Source organism: Doryrhamphus excisus, chromosome 4 (assembly GCF_030265055.1).
Source record: "Doryrhamphus excisus isolate RoL2022-K1 chromosome 4, RoL_Dexc_1.0, whole genome shotgun sequence".
NCBI classification, from domain to species: domain Eukaryota; kingdom Metazoa; phylum Chordata; class Actinopteri; order Syngnathiformes; family Syngnathidae; genus Doryrhamphus; species Doryrhamphus excisus.
Window position 1 is genome coordinate 6,058,679 of NC_080469.1, and position 17,785 is coordinate 6,076,463.

Here is a 17,785-nt window from a genome sequence, read left to right on the forward strand (position 1 = left end):
GTGGGTATGTCCCCTGAGGGTGGTCGCAATAGAGATTATGTTGTTGTTGCCAGGCGTGGCTGGGGAAGACTGCCCTGCATAACAATAGCTTGTTTGCCTGCTTGGTAGAGAAACGTCCCTTTTGTGGCTACACTTTCGATGGAATGAAACAATATTTGGGGGACATATAAGCAGACAATAAGACACCTGTGTCAAACCAACGGTTTGTTGTCCTCAATGGAAATTCCCTTCTTTTATATACAAATTAAATGCTTAGTGCTTTTTTAGTGCATTTGTTTAATGGCTGCTTGGTCTTCCCGATGTAGAAATAATTTACGTGAAACTATAGTACAAAGTCCTACTCCAGACAGAGGAGTCTCATTCCACAGGAAATGTGGCCACTTCCCAGTAGGCAATGAACGGCCTATTGTCATACGGGGCGGCCATTGACCAGCCACGCAAGGTACTATTCCCAAGAGATTCCACATTTAAACTGCCTTTTGAATAAAAGATGGAAAGTCTTCAATAGAAAGAGTCCAGTTGCCTTGATTCAACCTTTGTTGATTACCATGACTTGGAAGACTGAGGATCTACATAGACCCAGAAAAACATAATTAATTATTTCAACCATTAATTAATTATTGTATAATTAAAATAATACATAATATAATATATATTATATAAAATAAAATATATTTTTTATATATATTTAATTTGACCCTGAAGTCCAAATCACAGTAAAGTCACAGTAAAATGATTTTTCAAATGTATTATTTTTCAAATAAAATAAATTCTTTTTTTTCATGAAAAAACATGATTGCTTTTTAAAGTAAGTTTTTATATTATAAAAAATTATAAAAATAATAATATATAAAAATACACAAAAAATATATTTTATTTTATGTTATATATATTATATTATGTATTATTTTTTTAAATTATAAAAATAATATATAAAAATACATATAAAAATTATATTTTATTTTATATTATTCATTCATTCATTTTCTACCGCTTTTTCCTCACGAGGGTCGCGAGGGGTTCTGGAGCCTATCCCAGCTGTCTTCGGGCGAGAAGTGGGGTACACCTCGGATTGGTCGCCAGCCAATCACAGGGCACATATAGACAAACAACCATTCACACTCACATTCATACCTATGGACAATTTGGAGTCACCAATTAACCTAGCATGTTTTTGGAATGTGGGAGGAAACCGAAGTACCCGGGAAAAACCCACACATGCACGGGGAGAACATGCAAACTCCACACAGAGATAGCCAAGGGTGGAATTGAACCCTGGTCTCCTAGCTGTGAGGTCTGCGCGCTAACCACTCGACCCGCCTATTTTATATCATATATATTATATTATGTATTATTTTTATAATTTTGTACAATATAAAAACTTACTTTATAAAAGCAATCATGTTCTTTTCATAAAAAAAATGAATTTATTTTATTTGAAAAATAATACATTTGAAAAAATCATTTTACTGTGATTTGGACTTCAGAGTCAAATTTGGGTACCAAATGAAGAGGTCTGAAGTTTACACCCAACGCAAGCCAGTCTGTGGGCTCAGAAAGGTTTTAGATGGTAGAACCAGAATAAGGAAAGTGTGTTTCCTACAAGCCTGAATCATCGGTATCTCTGTGGGTTGCGGCCAAGTAGTGCACTCCATTTTACCTCAACTGCTTCACAGATTTCCACACAGTCAACTCCTCAGTTATTTGATAATTGATTATGTGACCTTTACAAGAATACATTTGCAATTATTAGAACAGTCTATTGGTGTCACTATAATTCATTCTATGACTGTATGAGTCTTAGCCTTTAGGTAAAACTGTCCCATAATGACAAAAAGGCTCTTTATCATGACAGCTCATCAGAAAATTACAGTCTTTAACCTTACAAGTTCTTCCATGGCATGTTAGCTCTTTGGCATGCAGAGTCTGGCTCAGCAGTCCTGCTGTCATCAGCTCTGCCTCAAAGTAAGCAAGCAGCTATTCTCAGTTCTGCCTGCCCGAATCCCAAAAGAACTCACTGGAGTTACGCATCCACTCATACAATATGTTCAGGTAAGGACCCAAAGAAGCATTTTCTTTGGAGTAGTTCAAGACCTGATTCTAGAACTGATGAAACTAGCTGATGAAGCTTCTCTGTTTACTGCTGGGGAAAAAGCCCAAGGGGTGAGACGTGCCACTCAGTTCACCACCCCCAATCCAAACCATGATGGAGCAAACACAGAAACCACATCAAAGCGGACCCAGCGAGGCCGCAGTGCCCCCGTGTCCCACTTTGTTATTCTGCTGCAAAGGTTAATGACGGTCTTCCTTCAAAGGACTGCCTCTGCCATCTGCTAGGAGTTGGAGACTTCAAGTTGGGAGATTCCTGTCGGGCCAAAATAAAATATAAACACACCAATCAATCATTGCACTGCTAAGTCACCCCCCCCCCCCCCCCCCCCCCCCGTTGTGGTTTGAGGGGGGTAATTGCCAGTTAATGTTTTATTTTTAAAAAGGCACCTGACCGTGAAGCAGAGACTTGACGCTGTCTAATCCACTCTGTTGTACGTTTCATGTGAAGGGTGATGTGAGGGCATGCATCCAACACTTCAATCAAACTCAAAAGCAGCAGGATGACTAAGTGAGAATAATAAGAAGACAAAGGTGTACTAATACAAAACATGATACCGGTTCTTGGTGTCCATTGAAGAGCTGTTTGTGTTTGTGCAACTGAATCCTGAGCGTTTTATGACTGTTTATCATTGACGGAGTCTTGTTAACAGACTGCCGACCTACTAGATGTCAGGAGGAGTATCCACTGCACACAGATGGCTCAAATACCAGTTCAAAAACTTTGACCTCCAAAATATAAGCAGGTCCATCAAAGAGCATGGAATACCAAAACAATCAATGCGTGCTGTTGTAAACAAACAAACACACAAACAAACATCTAACATCTATTTCCCCCTGGCCATCAGACTGCTGAATGCCAAATAAGCCCCTCTACCTGCCCGCACGCACAACCAAAACTTTAAATTATTGTTATTTATTCTAAATTATTTAAATTATTTGTAAAAAAAAATTACTGTTTACGCTGTACATTGTTCATATTTGATGTAATCTATTATTTATTTATTTATTTATTTATTTATTTATTTATTTATTTATTTATTTATTTATTTATTTATTTATTTATTTATTTATTTATTTATTTATTTATTTATTTATTATTATTTATTATTATTATTATTATTTTTTACCCACACAAGAAAGGCCTGCGTCAAAATGGTGTGTGTCCGTTGCAGAGCAGCAAAGTCACACTCTTTCAAGTTTCCAGCTTGTTGTTTTATGTGTCTCGTGTTAAATGGAGCCACATGTCACATCGTCACATATGGAAGAAACATTCAAAAAGCTGAGGGTGTGTTTTTTTGGACACCAGGCTGAGGGTCATCAATACATGAATCCACAACACAAACCAGACAGACGATTTCATGTAGATAAGATGAGGGGAAGTCAGGAATCCTGTTCCAGAAAGAGAGGTAATTCAAACTCAGTCAGTTACTATGGCAACTTACTCTCTGAACCTAACCTGCTCACTGGTAGGTTTTTTCTAACAAACTCTCACTTTGTTCATGTCATGTTTTAATCTGACACCACTTGTTGTTAAATAAAAAAAAAATTCAAAACATCATTTTAGATATAGATATATATTATAAGGGTGCTGCAACCCTGCAGATAGTTTTTGCGATCAGCTTTGAAACGCATATGCATATTTTTTTTAAGGAAATACTGATTGGTGGCTGATTGGAGCATCCCTACAAATTTTAAATTTGCCTTGGATTTCTTGTTTTTTCATACTTAAATGAAAACAACTCCAAATTGTCCATAGGCATGAATGTGAGTGTGAATGGTTGTTTGTCTATATGTGCCCTGTGATTGGCTGGCGACCAGCTCCTGCACCCCTGCAATCCTCGTGAGGAAACACGGTAAAAAATGAATGAATGAATGAAATTAAAACAAAAGTATTATTTAGGTTCTTCATAATTGTACTAGGCTGCATGGTGAACGTGTGGTTTGCGCACAGGCCACACAGCTAGCAAACCCGAGTTCGATATCACCTTCGGCCATCTCTGTGTGGAATTTGCATGTTCTCCCCGTGCATGCGTGGGTTTTCTCCGAGTACTCTGGTTTCCTCCCACATTCCAAAAACATGCTAGGTTAATTAGCGACTCCAAATTGTCCATAGGTATGAATGTGAGTGTGAATGGTTGTTTGTCTATATGTGCCCTGTGATTGGCTGGCGACCAGTCTCACCTGAAGACAGCTGGGATAGGCTCCAGCACCCCCACGACCCTGGTGAGGATAAGCGGTCCAAAATGAATGAATGAATGTTATACTAACAGTTCTACACCATTGAGTCTACCTGGACTACTACTACCTGACAGTGTCAGCCAAAGTAAGTTTTGTTATTAACATATATATCCTTTATTGTTGACATAGCACCATTATATAAGAGATTGTTGAAACATTGTAAAAAACGAATGCACTAATCCAGTACATGTTTTACTTTATACAATGAATATGATGTATACAAGTAGCTACATGTTCTCTGTAGGCAGCTTGTCACTCATCACATTGTCATTTGAATATCCAAGCTGAGCAATACTGTAGTATATGAGAGAGGAAATATCAAGCTTGTTTGTGGAAGAGTGATGCCTTTAAGTACTCTACTTGGATTGTAAATCAATCATCATTATACAGAAGACAAATCCCCACCCTTTCCAGCGAACACGTCAGCTAAACATGTACATCTGATAAGGAAAATAAGTCAGTCTGAGTTGGCAACAAAATATAAGGAATTCTGTGTACATGTAGTTTGGCGTGGTATTCGATTGGAATGCCCTCATCAATCTTTGAACATGTGGGAAAGACAATCGCCACAGAGGATGTAAGTCAGCATGCAGACATGAAAAGCGCTGACTTGTCAGCTGAATAAATGGCAGTGGGAATGTGCCACTGACATAAACATATCATCTGAAAAGAAGAACAAGCACTGATTGAATCTCTCAATCTGTCATTGGGATCCCTGCAGCTACCTTCAGGTTCCAACCTCCATGCAATAATTCACCAGCCAGTACGTCACTTTGGACAGCAAGGTTTGGTACTGAGGGGAAAAGTTACTTTAAAAAATTCAATGATCCACTGTGGCGACTCCGTAATCAGGAAAAAGCTGAAAGAAACAAACAAAATGTAACTTTTCGGAGTGATAAATATATAATAATAGTATAAAGGTAAAGGTGCGGCTTCCTAAAAGCTCCACATGGCCAAATCTTCCCACGTGAGCCGTGCCCTGACTCATGCAGACATGGAGGGTGAATGAGGCATGTAGCAGCTGTGATTTGTGCTGCTGTTGGCTGCTCGTCATGGCGGGTCGCTCGGGGTCAGCGTGGTCGGGTGGGACAGTGGTTTGGAACGTGAGTTCGGTGCACCGCCACACAGCTGAACAGACACAAGTTCCAAAAAAGGACTGAAGCTCATTCTAGGCCCTACTAGGCTGTGTGAAAATATCCTACAGTCGTGTCGACATTTTAGGAACAACAAAGGATGGAGGTATAACCTAATTTCCACAATGTTTTATTTTATATAATTTATTTTACTACTAGCAGCAGATGGCTTCACACGGAATATAAAGTACTACTGAGTGGCCTGAAGTCCAAACGGTTTGTTCTTGATCACAAGTAAGGTGAGTCCATCTGGCTCATATTATAGCAGCAGAAAAAAAAGCAGTGTGTGAATACTGTATGTTTTTCCCCAGTGGATCTCAGGAGCTGTTCTCAGCAGCTGACCCGCTTTCAGGAAAGAACTCACTAAAGGCAAACATATCGTTTACTGGACCACAGTCTGCTTTCAGTCACCAGCCACCAAAATGATCTGAACTCAGCGTGGAAAATGAAGTACTCACAGTACTGGAGCAGTGACGTGTAGTCAGGAGGTTGAGGCATGAAAGTACATTCATTTGCTCAATTTGTACCGCGGGGAGTGCTGGAGCCTATCCCAGCTGTCTTCGGGCGAGAAGTGGGGTACACTCTGGATTGGTCGCCAGCCAATCACAGGCCACATATAGACAAACAACCATTCACACTCACATTCATATGTACTTATGGACAATTAACCTAGCATGTTTTTGGAATGTGGGAGGAAACCGGAGTACCCGGAGAAAACCCACGCATGCACGGGGAGAACATGCAAACTCCACACAGAGATGGCCGAGGGTGGAATTGAACCCGGGTCTCCTAGCTGTGAGGTCTGCGCGCTAACCACACAACTACCGTGCAGCGGCAAAAAACTACATGAACTACATTTCATTCGTAATCTGCCACGAGCATGCCTGAATACTGCACACTGCATTGCACTGAATGAGCTGGAAGGTGCTTTTCACTGCCGTTCTTCCATAGAGAAATCTTGGTTAATGTCTACCCTGGTTAGCATGTTTTTTTTTTGTTGTTGTTTTTTTTCATTTTTATTTGAGCAAATATATGAAACATTACAGTGCATTTCTTACATCAATCAAAATATAACTTTCCATTATTTACATATGTATTCAGCTTTCTGATCACAAGACCAAAAAGGAGTAGGCTGAAGCAAAAGCTTATAAATGCCTACCCCTTTTTGCAAGATATAATCATGTTCATGCCACTGTCTTGTTTTCCCGTTATCATTGTAATATTATTATTGTTATTATCATTTTGGTTTTCCGGTTAACTAAAATGTTTTGTAGAATTATGCCTTAGCTTGCGTTCACCTGTAAAGCTAATTTCTACAGAAAATTGTTCAATTTATGTTAAACATTATTGATGCAAAAATATGCAGGAATTGAGGAAACCCATGTCACAGTCATATATTTATATATGTATATCACACTGTTTGTTTTTATTCATTTTCATCCATTATCATGTTGATGCACATTGAATTGCATTGAGTAGACTGCTGAAAAAGTCAATGCTCGTTCTAATCTTCGGCAACTGTGTTAGACTCCATGTTTATTCAGTCCAACAAGTCATGGCATGAGTGTTGTGGTGGTGTGGCACCACAGACACACTCCATGTATTTGTTGCCTTTCCCAGCGTGTGCTAGCATGTTTATGTGTGCGTGCAGGTTGGGACAGTGGCATATAAACACAACTTGTTTATCTGCAGACGTGTGTGTGTGTGTGTGTGTGTGTGTGTGTGTGAATGAGTCAGTTGTGAAGGCTTAACTCCAGACAGCAGCAGTAGAAAACAAAAGCTACTGTCAGACTTTGATCATTTTGCATCAAGACAAACTTCTATTATTAGTTAATATGCTTATAAACTTATAAACAATCTGCATGGAGACAGTAGGTAATGTTTTTTTTCGCAAAGCTGAGATGCAGTTTGCAGGCTTGCAAAATTTTTTCAGTATGTGTCCCTAAGTGGAAAAGTTTGAGTCTGCAGACTCTGAGAGGAAGAATGAATAATCTGCATCCCATTTTGCATTAAGAGACAATAAAACCTCAGTATACAATTCAAGATACTCAGCCCAGATGCTTAACATGTTTCAAACATATGTCAGGCATCAAACTTGAAGAAAAAAACACTTGGAACTATAGTTTGCATGCATGGAAATCAGTCGAGCCAGATGTGGTTTCTTACCAGCGTGTGTAATTGTGAAAATCTGAGCTTTTGTGAGTGGCTCACATTCTCTTCTCTTCATAGATGAACCTATATCAACCCGTTTATTCTAATGGTATTGCAGTGGTTCAAATATACCAACTGGAAAATCAACCAGCTGTCACATTCTATAAATGTAAAACACATTTTAAGAAAATGTGCAAAAATTGGAACAAGATGGATTTCAACCCTGCTATATCCATCCTTAAATCAATTAACACAGTGCAAAACTCTCGGCAACTCTCGCAGTACAAGATGTACTTAGCTAACTAGCTTGTTATCAAGGAAATAATTGGAGTGTTGCAGGAAAGATTTTTTTTTTTGCATCGTAACTCTGCTCCAAATTCCTGTAAACGGCCATTAAAAGAGAAAGCAATGAAGTGTTTCTCTTGTCAAACATTTATTGTGTAATCAACAAGCACTCACAAGAGGCTTGCCGCCGGAGCGCACCTCCTTAATACGTGTATGCGCACCTCTGTGGAAGCCTACATCCAGCCTTTGCTTATAACAGGCCATTTAGTGATAGTGCTATGGAAACACAGCATGGACACACTCATTTGTTAACACTACCCCCTTCCTGTCAAATATGTAAAGCAGGGATGGTCAAACTGTGGTGCCCGCAGGCCATGAACAGCATATTGTGGAAAAACAAAATACAACTGGAAAATTTAAAGAAAAACGCATAAAGTAACTAAGATATGGGTATACCAAGTGGTTAGTATTTGTGTGGGTTTTCTCCGGGTACCCCGGTTTCCGCCCACATTCCAAAAACATGCTAGGTTACATACAGGCACTCTACCCAAATACACAGCTTTGACGCCCTAATACTCAACATCTGATTTTCTTCTCGTTTATCCCTCCCCTCCTAAAATGATAGGGTCTGTTCTCCTAGACCTGTTCTGCAGACAAAGGTCAGTAAGTGACCTGTATATCTGTAAGCATCATTTGGTGCACGGGACAATAATTGGTGCAAATGAAGCTGGTTACCGGTGCCGAGTGCAGTCTAATACTCTCTGAAAAAAGGACTTTAAGAACAAAAAATGTCTTCTGAGGCCTCTTCTTCTTCAATGGCACATAATTTGTTCATTTGAAATTGATATAAATAAATAAGGAGACTGCAGAAATTCAAGTACCTTGATTCGTAATGATAGCAAGATTCAACTTTGAATACGTGTATATTTGTAAAGAATACTACCGAATATTAGGTTTTTATATTCAGTATAGTAACTCCAGACTCCATTCACTGTGTAATATCTGATCAAGCTCCATGTGTAATAATAAGGCTCTAAGTGCAATATATTAAGTTCTAAGTGAAGTATTTCTATAATGCCTTATATTAACTCACTAGCAAGATAGTGTATAGACTGGTCATATATTTCAACTCATTTCATATTATCTGCAAACTGTATTTGTATATAACTCTGGGTAAAATTGGTGATTTGTTAATACCTGTGTTGTTTATATTGTTTATTTGCTGCTGTGCAATGCAAATTGCCCCACTGAGGTACGAATAAAGGCATATCTTATCTCATCTTATCTCTTTTAAAAAAATCAAGGTTTGAGGAAAACGCCTTTAAAAAAGTGTGCGTTTATACACACAGAGAGGAGCAAGGGGAATTCCTTTAATAACATTCAAACCAAAACAGACATGGGTGGTCCTTGCTTGTCATTATATTGCTGCAGGCGAGGAAGCAAACACAAAGCACCATGGGAAACTGTCCCTCATGGCAGAGTGCTTAAAGGTGCTGTCAGTCTGACAGAAGTCATGAACTTTCAATGAAAATAGGAGTTAAACGTGTGGTGCATCAGTTGGCTGAAGATCAAACAAGCTCATAAAGAAAAGCACTTTTATTACCTGGGGGGGGGTTACTTTATATGGTGACGTGAAATGGGAGAATATCGATGTCTCTACCAGTGGAGAAAACATCAGTTTAATAGTTATTCTGTACCTGTTGTATGTCTGAAGTCGCATCAAACTACCGTACTAAATACATCATAATATCGTGAAGTGAAGAGCAAAATTCCCAATAACAAAAACAGTAATATGGTGACTTTTAGCTTGGACAAATTTCCTTGAAAAAGTCCATACAGTCCTAAATTTACACAACAAACTTTTAATCAATATTAATATTTTGGTACTGGCATGCATAGTACAACATTTTAGGCTGGAGCCTATCCCAGCTGTCAGAGGCGGGGTACACCCTGGACTGGTGGCCAGCCAATCACAGGGCACATATAGACAAACAACCATTCACACTCACATTCATACCTATGGACAATTTGGAGTCGCTAATTAACCTAGCATTTTATTTGGAATGTGGGAGGAAACCAGAGTACCCGGAGAAAACCCACGCACATACTAACCACTTGGTATACCCGTAGTATCTAGTCATCTAAAATTCTCTTAGTTACTTTATGCGTTTTTCTTTCAGTTTTCCAGTTGTATTTTGTTTTTCCACAATATGCTTTCATGGCTTGCGGGCGCCACAGTTTGACCATCCCTGCTTTACATATTTGACAGGAAGGGGGTAGTGTTAACAAATGAGTGTGTCCATGCTGTGTTTCCATAGTACTATCACTAAATGGCCCGTTATAAGCAATGGCTGGATGTAGGCTTCCACAGAGGTGCGCATACACGTATTAAGGAGGTGCGCTCCGGCGGCAAGCCTCTTGTGACTGCTTGTTGATTACACAATAAATGTTTGACAAGAGAAACACTTCATTGCTTTGTCTTTTAATGGCCGTTTACAGGAATTTGGAGCAGAGTTACGATGCAAAAAAAAAAAAAAATCTTTCCTGCAACACTCCAATTATTTCCTTGATAACAAGCTAGTTAGCTAAGTCAGTTAGCTTCATACTCACACCTATGGACATTTTGGAGTTGCCAATTAACCTAGCATGTTTTTGGAATGTGGGAGGAAACCGGAGTACCCGGAGAAAACCCACGCCGAGGGTGGAATTGAACCCTGGTCTCCTAGCTGTGAGGTCTGCGTGCTAACCACTCGTCCGCCGTGCCGCCCTCTATCAAACATATTGAAAAAAATGTTCCTGTTTTTACTAGATTGCTGCGGTTTAATTGCAACCCAAAAGCAAGTCTTGTTTACACTTTAAAAGCACAGCGAATGAGGCAAAGAGCCTTTTCTCTCTACTGTCAAGACAAATGTGCTTGAAGAGAGATGAATGGGACAAGAAACATAAACAATTCTTATCTCTCTGTCCAGGACCCCCACTGTGACCTCTTCCTGTATTCACATTTACTCCTGTGTTGATCCACGCCTACCTGGTGGCCAGCATGGACATTGTTCACTCAAAAAATAACACCAAGAATGGACAAACCTGCACAAAGCAGTGATTCTATCTATAGGCTCAGGACACTCGGGAGACGTAGGTTCGATTCTGTGTGTTCCGTGTGTGGGTTTTCTCCGGGTTTCCTCTCAACTCTAAAGTATTTGTACTTTGACGAACTTTAATGCACAAGATAGACACATGCAATCCAAATAAAAATATATATTTTTTTAACTATAATGATGAAAATGGTAATATTAATGATGATTATAATGATGGTAATAATGATAAAGATTATAACAATAATGATAATGATAATAACAATAATAATATTACAATGACAATAATAACAAGGGAAAACAAGACAGTGGCATGAACATGATTATATCTTTATAAGCATTTATAAGCTTTTGCTTCAGCCTACTCCTTTTGGGCTTGTGATCAGATAGTTGAATACAGATGTAAATAATGGAGAGTTGTATTTTGATTGGTGTGGGAGATGCACTGTGGTGTTTCGTGCATTTGCCCAAATAAATGAAAAAAAATTAAAAAAATTATGGCTACTAGATCAGTAGGTGATGATAAAATATGAAGGATTTTAACTGTTCCTTAAAGGGGAACTGCACATTTTTGGGAATTTTGCCCATCGTTTTCACAATTCTTTTCCTTTTCTGCAACAAATGTATTGGGAAATACCTATTTTAATGCTTAAGCCCCCCCCCTCCCCCAAAAAAAAAACAGCAACCATGTTCCATTGACATAACTGACTTGTATATTAACCAGGCTACAGCTATATTATTATTGTGGAAGCGACGATGAAAAACGATTTTTATCTCTCAGACTAACACGACATATTGTTATCGCTTGTCTCGGAGTGGATACTGGTTTGTTGTTAGCATTTTTTACCCAAGGACTGGAGTGCACGTCTTGTGCTGGAAGACACAGCCATCCCAATGACAGCGGACATTCGTAAGTGTTGTTGCCCTGTTGTTGTTGTTGACAGAACAAGTATAAGTATGTGTATCAATACACCCCGACAATGTTTCAGTAGTGTTTTAAATCATCAAAATATGACAAGATACTGCAAATATTACATAATCAGTGTATGTGTTAATGCATGATCACAGTATGTATATTCAAACAAGCAAAAAAATTTTTAGAGGTTTTTTTTTTAGAAGGCTTCATAGTTGAAATAGGCGTATCCCAATTAACTAGTTTTCTTGTGTTATAATGCACAGTAAATGGATATAAATATGAATGATGGGCATAATAACTTTTGTAATAACTTTTTGTACTTTTATAGTGGGTATCATTTTTTGGTTGTAGCAGTCACTTTCATTAGCTTTGTGCCAATTACGGCTCGTACCAACCGCATCTAACCATGTGATTGACTTGACCGCACACAAAGTGGAATGCTGTGGTTACATATTGACCTAGTCAGATTACAAACACAAGGAAAGAGCCATGCTCTACTATTAATCGGTGCAGCCTCGCATGTCGGTAAATACAGTCAGATATCCTTGCTTACATATTAAACAAAATCAATTTCCATGTTTACCTATTGACTGTTCACACGGAGCTGAGAGGAAGTGAAATGTCAGAGGAAGTGCACGTCAAGAACTGTGTGAATGAGTCCTAAAACTGATTGGTAACTGCAAAATTGATGGTGTCAATACAAGGCGTTAGTATCAGTATTGGATCAATACTAGCATTGTGATACATTTTTCAGTTCTTGCCTTGTGGTTGTGTAAAATATACGGTCTGTGTGTTGTTTTAATAGTTTAACACTGTTGTTATTGTTCTATTTTTATGGGCATGCACTGCAATGCAGGTTAACACTGTTGTTATTGTTCTATTATTATGGGCATGCACTGCAATGCAGGTCCCCCACTGACTGCAGTCAATGGGGGCTCTACATAGCATAGCATGTTCCTCCCATTTAGCTATTATGTCTTAATCTTCCAGATTTTGTGCATGTAATGCGGCCCATGCTAATTGCTAGCATGTTAGCATTTAAGCTAATTTACTCATGTCTAAAGGCAAATGCATACATGGTATTATGCAGGGAGGTTATAGGACAGACTTGGCACTTTGGGGACTTGAGGCTCTCTTGCTAGGTGCTAGCATGATAACCGTTAACATGTTAGCATTGTAGCTAATTTACTCATGTCTAAAGGCAAATACACACATGGTATTATGCAGGGAGGTTATAGGACAGCCTTGGCACTCTTGCTAGGTGTCACCATGCTAACTGCATGTTGGAATTTTGGGTATTTTACTCCTGTTTATACATACACATACACACAGGCCTACGTACATTCACATGTCATGGTGTAGGAATGCTTTTTCTGCACTTTTGGTGCTAGCATGATATCTGTTAGCATGTTAACATTTTAGCTATAGTCGTCACATCTAAAGGCTAGTACAGACATGGTGTGATGCAGGGATATTGTCGGACCTACTTGACGCTTTCGCAATAGAATGCCATCTCGCTAGATGTTAGCATGCTAACAGTTAGCGTGTTTTTTTGCTAAATATGATTTCCAACTGAGGAGAAAGGCATTCCAATATGATCTTTAGGTCCTGACAGTCCGCACATAGTGTATTCTTCCACCGTAATTAGTTCTTGTGCTTAGTTCAACATGAGTCTCACGTTGACTGACAAACATTACGTTTTTTATGATTTTATTCACGGAATGCCTTAAACCAAAGCCTAAAATTAGTACTGTGTTTTATTGTGATGATTATCATGGCCAATAAATTAAAAGCAAAAATAGAAACGTTAAAGTATTGGAGTCTGCAGTACTGGCCCTGTGTTTACTTGCTATAGGATGGTATGGATACTAAAATATGCAGGTTTGGCCAATCCTAGTTTCTTTAAATAAGGTTTTTTAATAAGGCATACATCTCTTAACATACTGTCTTTGCAGTGAGACAGTAAGGAAGAAAATATTCTATGAATCAAACATCTTTGTTACTTGTGACCTTAAACATGTCTGCTCTCTAACTTGATTGAGAAGTATCTTCCATCCATTAAAACCAGATGCAGAGAAGGGATGTGTATTTACCATTCAGCTCTGAGGTTGTGGTATGGATTTGAATCCTGGCAGTGTCGTTCATCACAAACATGTTCACATCATCCAGAATCAGGAGTGTTCATACTTTTTCCAACTTATGGCCGCATTTAAAACAATTGAAAAGTGTGGGTGCCACTGTAATTTAGTTTGCAGGTGCCATTATATTGGATAGTAATGTTCTAATATGTTTACATTTATTTGGAGAGTATATTGAGGGTGGCAAACGGTGCCAGGCTGCACTTTGGACTGATGTGTCCAAACGAGGCTGCAGAGCAGAGTGGTGTGCAGCGACGTGAACGCACAGCAAACAAGTTTCCAGTGTTGACGTGTACATTGTGTGAAAAGCAAAGTGGAGAATGATCACGTATCTGTGAGATGTTGGGAAATATTGCCTGCGAGTCTGAAGAAGAGCGTTGTGTTTGGAAAACCACAGCTGACGTCCCTGGTTGACTCAAAAACAACCTCCCTGCCTGCCACGGCCCCTCTGTGGTTTGTTTACATTGGGAGTCATTACAGCCAGCACATGCACACCTTGAGAAAACACAAGGCGTGCACCTCGCTGTGCACAAAAAATTGGTCACCATGAAACGTTTATATTCATAAAAATAGTTTTATAGTAGTGTCAACACGTGAGTGATCATCCTTTAACTTCCGAGACCCAGAAAAATAAAAGTGAGTGAAAACAATTACACAAGTATAAAATGTATAGGTACAAATATGGCGTACTCAAGCACCACAGAAGTAAGTGCAAAATCCTAACGCTTGATAAAAAAAAAACATTTTCAGTGAAACATAAAGACTAGGGATGCTACAATCAGTGTTTTATGCTGCCAATCATCCATGTCTTCAATTTGGCTGATACCAATCAAATGAATTAATTAGAATTTTTCCATTTATTTATCATGATTTGGTTATTATTTATTATTTATTATTTATTATTTATTATTTATTATTTATTATTTATTATTTATTATTTATTATTTATTATTTATTATTTATTATTTATGATTTATGATTTATGATTTATGATTTATGATTTATTATTTATTATTTATTATTTATTATTTATATATAGGGGGAAATTCAGGACAATTCCATGGTCCCGGTCTACCATAAGGCCCCAAAAATACATAATTGCTAATAAAAATGAATCATTTATGTATTAAAAACGGGAAGGGTGTTCATGGGGCTTAAAACTCATGGCTTTATCATATGTAAAAATAACTTTCATTTATGCAAAACATATTTAACGTACTTTTTCAACATATATCACTGGTTAAATTTACAGAAGACAAGACACCTTCCCTTCATTAAGGACTTTTTGGATAAGAGAGTACATTGGTGGAGCTCTAGCAGGACTTCCGGGTGGGCTCCAAGTGAGATCCATCCATCCATTTTCTATACAGCTTATCCTCACTATGCTGGAGCCTATCCCAGCAGTCTTAGTTTCACACCCGTCTTAGTTACACACATGTTTTTATGCAATATCATCATAATTTTTATGAAGATGCAATTGTAGTAAGTCCTCAAGTTCACCACTGTATGTTAAAAGTTAGTTTACAAAAACTGAAATACACAAACAACACTGAAATACTACCTTAAAAAGCACAATAAGTGGATACAGTAGAAATATATTCTATATCATTGAATAAAACATTATTTTAGAGTGCTGTTAGATATTATTTTTACACTTACAAATTAAGTCTAATATTTCAGTGCATTTTCAGTCTAAAGCGTCGCGAAACTTTTTGCGACACTCACATAGCACAATCAGAGTTGCCCATCAGTTACCTCCGACTGAAGAAAAGATATTGGAAGAGGCAGGAACACAATAGATGCAATGTTTTGACATAAGCTTAACCCCCACTTTGACACAAGCTTGGGCTTGTTAAGGCTGTGCTTGTCCCTTCCAGAGGACAAAAATCCATTACTGGATCTTAGGAGCATAAAGAGGAAAGGTGCATGTCATGGGAGGCACCTATTTTTATGATAAAACCATATATTGAAAAAACAGTGTTCTATTTACACAACTGACCTGTATATTAAGCTATAGCAGTATCGTTATTGTAGCAGTTAGCACGAAAAACTGCACGAACACAACATCTCAGCGTCATTCACAAGGCCTCAAGCCACTGCAAGAGGAGTGGCGGAAGAGTGGATACGTAGCTCTCAATTTTTGCTACAAAGATGCCCGTTTGCTGTCAGCATTTTTTAACCTGACAAGTCTTGTGCTGGAAGACACGGCCATCGCAATGATAGCGGACATTGGAAGTGCTCTTTGTTTTTATGCTACTGTTGTTGACAGAACTATTAATGCACCTAGGAAAGACGTTTCAGTAATGTTTTCAATCATCAAAATGCAGAAAGATACTGTGAGTATTACATGTTATACATGTAAATACGTGTTTATGTTTCACATAAGGATTGTTAATAGTTGGTAAATAACAAAAATAAAAAATTGAATTTTTTTTTTTTTTAATTAAAAAAAGAATGAAGGACTCATGCCGACCCTCTCAATGTGAATAAAGCCAAAATATTATGGAAATAAAGTCATGATTACGAGAAGGAAATTTACAAGAATGAAAGTTGAACTGATTAGAAATATTTTTAAAAAATAAAGAGAATAAAGTCAAAATAAATAGAATAACATGGGAATTTTACAAGAATAAACTTAACTGAAAAAAGTTGAAATGTCATTTTAGTAGCATAGAGTTGTAATACAAAAAAAAGTCGTATTGTTTGCATTTTTTTTTTTTTTTTTAGAAATGATGTTATAATATTAAGAAAGTAGGGCTGCACGGCGGTCAAGTGGTTAGTATGCAGACCTCACAGCTAGGAGACCGGAGTAAAAAGAGAGAAAAAAATAAGAAGAAAAGAGGAATATAAAAAAGGCAAAGAAGAAAAAAAAAAGCAAGAAAAAAAAATAGTTGGTAAATAACAATCAGTATTTCCATCTCACAGTTAGAACCAAAAAGTTATGACATACCATTGGTGTCAAATATTTGTGTTAATTTTGACCAAAAAAGATCAGATATTATTTTGTTAGCTTTGCTACTATATTGACTAGACATGAAGAGAACCAGCATGTTTTGCAGAACCAGACTTTGAGAAACCCTGATTTAGGGTTAAAAAAAAGTGTTAGTGATGCACCGTCAATGTCTTTTCCCCTGCAAGATCCACAGACACACCCACGACACCCTCTGTATCCCAGTGTCTTATGGGTAATCTGTAGCTCAGCTCCACTCTAATTCCCCGAATGCCTGAAGGATCAACATGCTGGTCTTTTTAAGACACACATGATGGCCCCAAAAACACGCCTCACTCACTTCCTGCTGTGGATCCCAAACAAAAACAGAACTCAGCAAATGTGTCATTCGGTGTAGCGTCCACACATGTTATGAGAAGCGAACACACATAACTCACACATGAGCTGCTGGCAATGTTCCTCACCATGGAGAACTGCTGGACCATCACACAATATTTGGATTCTAATTAGTCTTTTGGCAGAGATGATGTTTTACCGAGTATGAAGAGAGAGGCCACACATTCTGTGTGTGTGTGTGCAATTCAGTAAACAGTGGATGCACGGTGTTCCCAACTGGTCCTTAAATACACCATCACAGACTAACACACGTGCTGCCCTTATGAAAAATATCTGTACTAATCCTTTAATAACCCACAGGGAGACTTAATGCTTTCTGGCTGGAAGTAAATTGGCTGTGAGTGTTTTTATACACTTGGTTATCCTAACTTCCC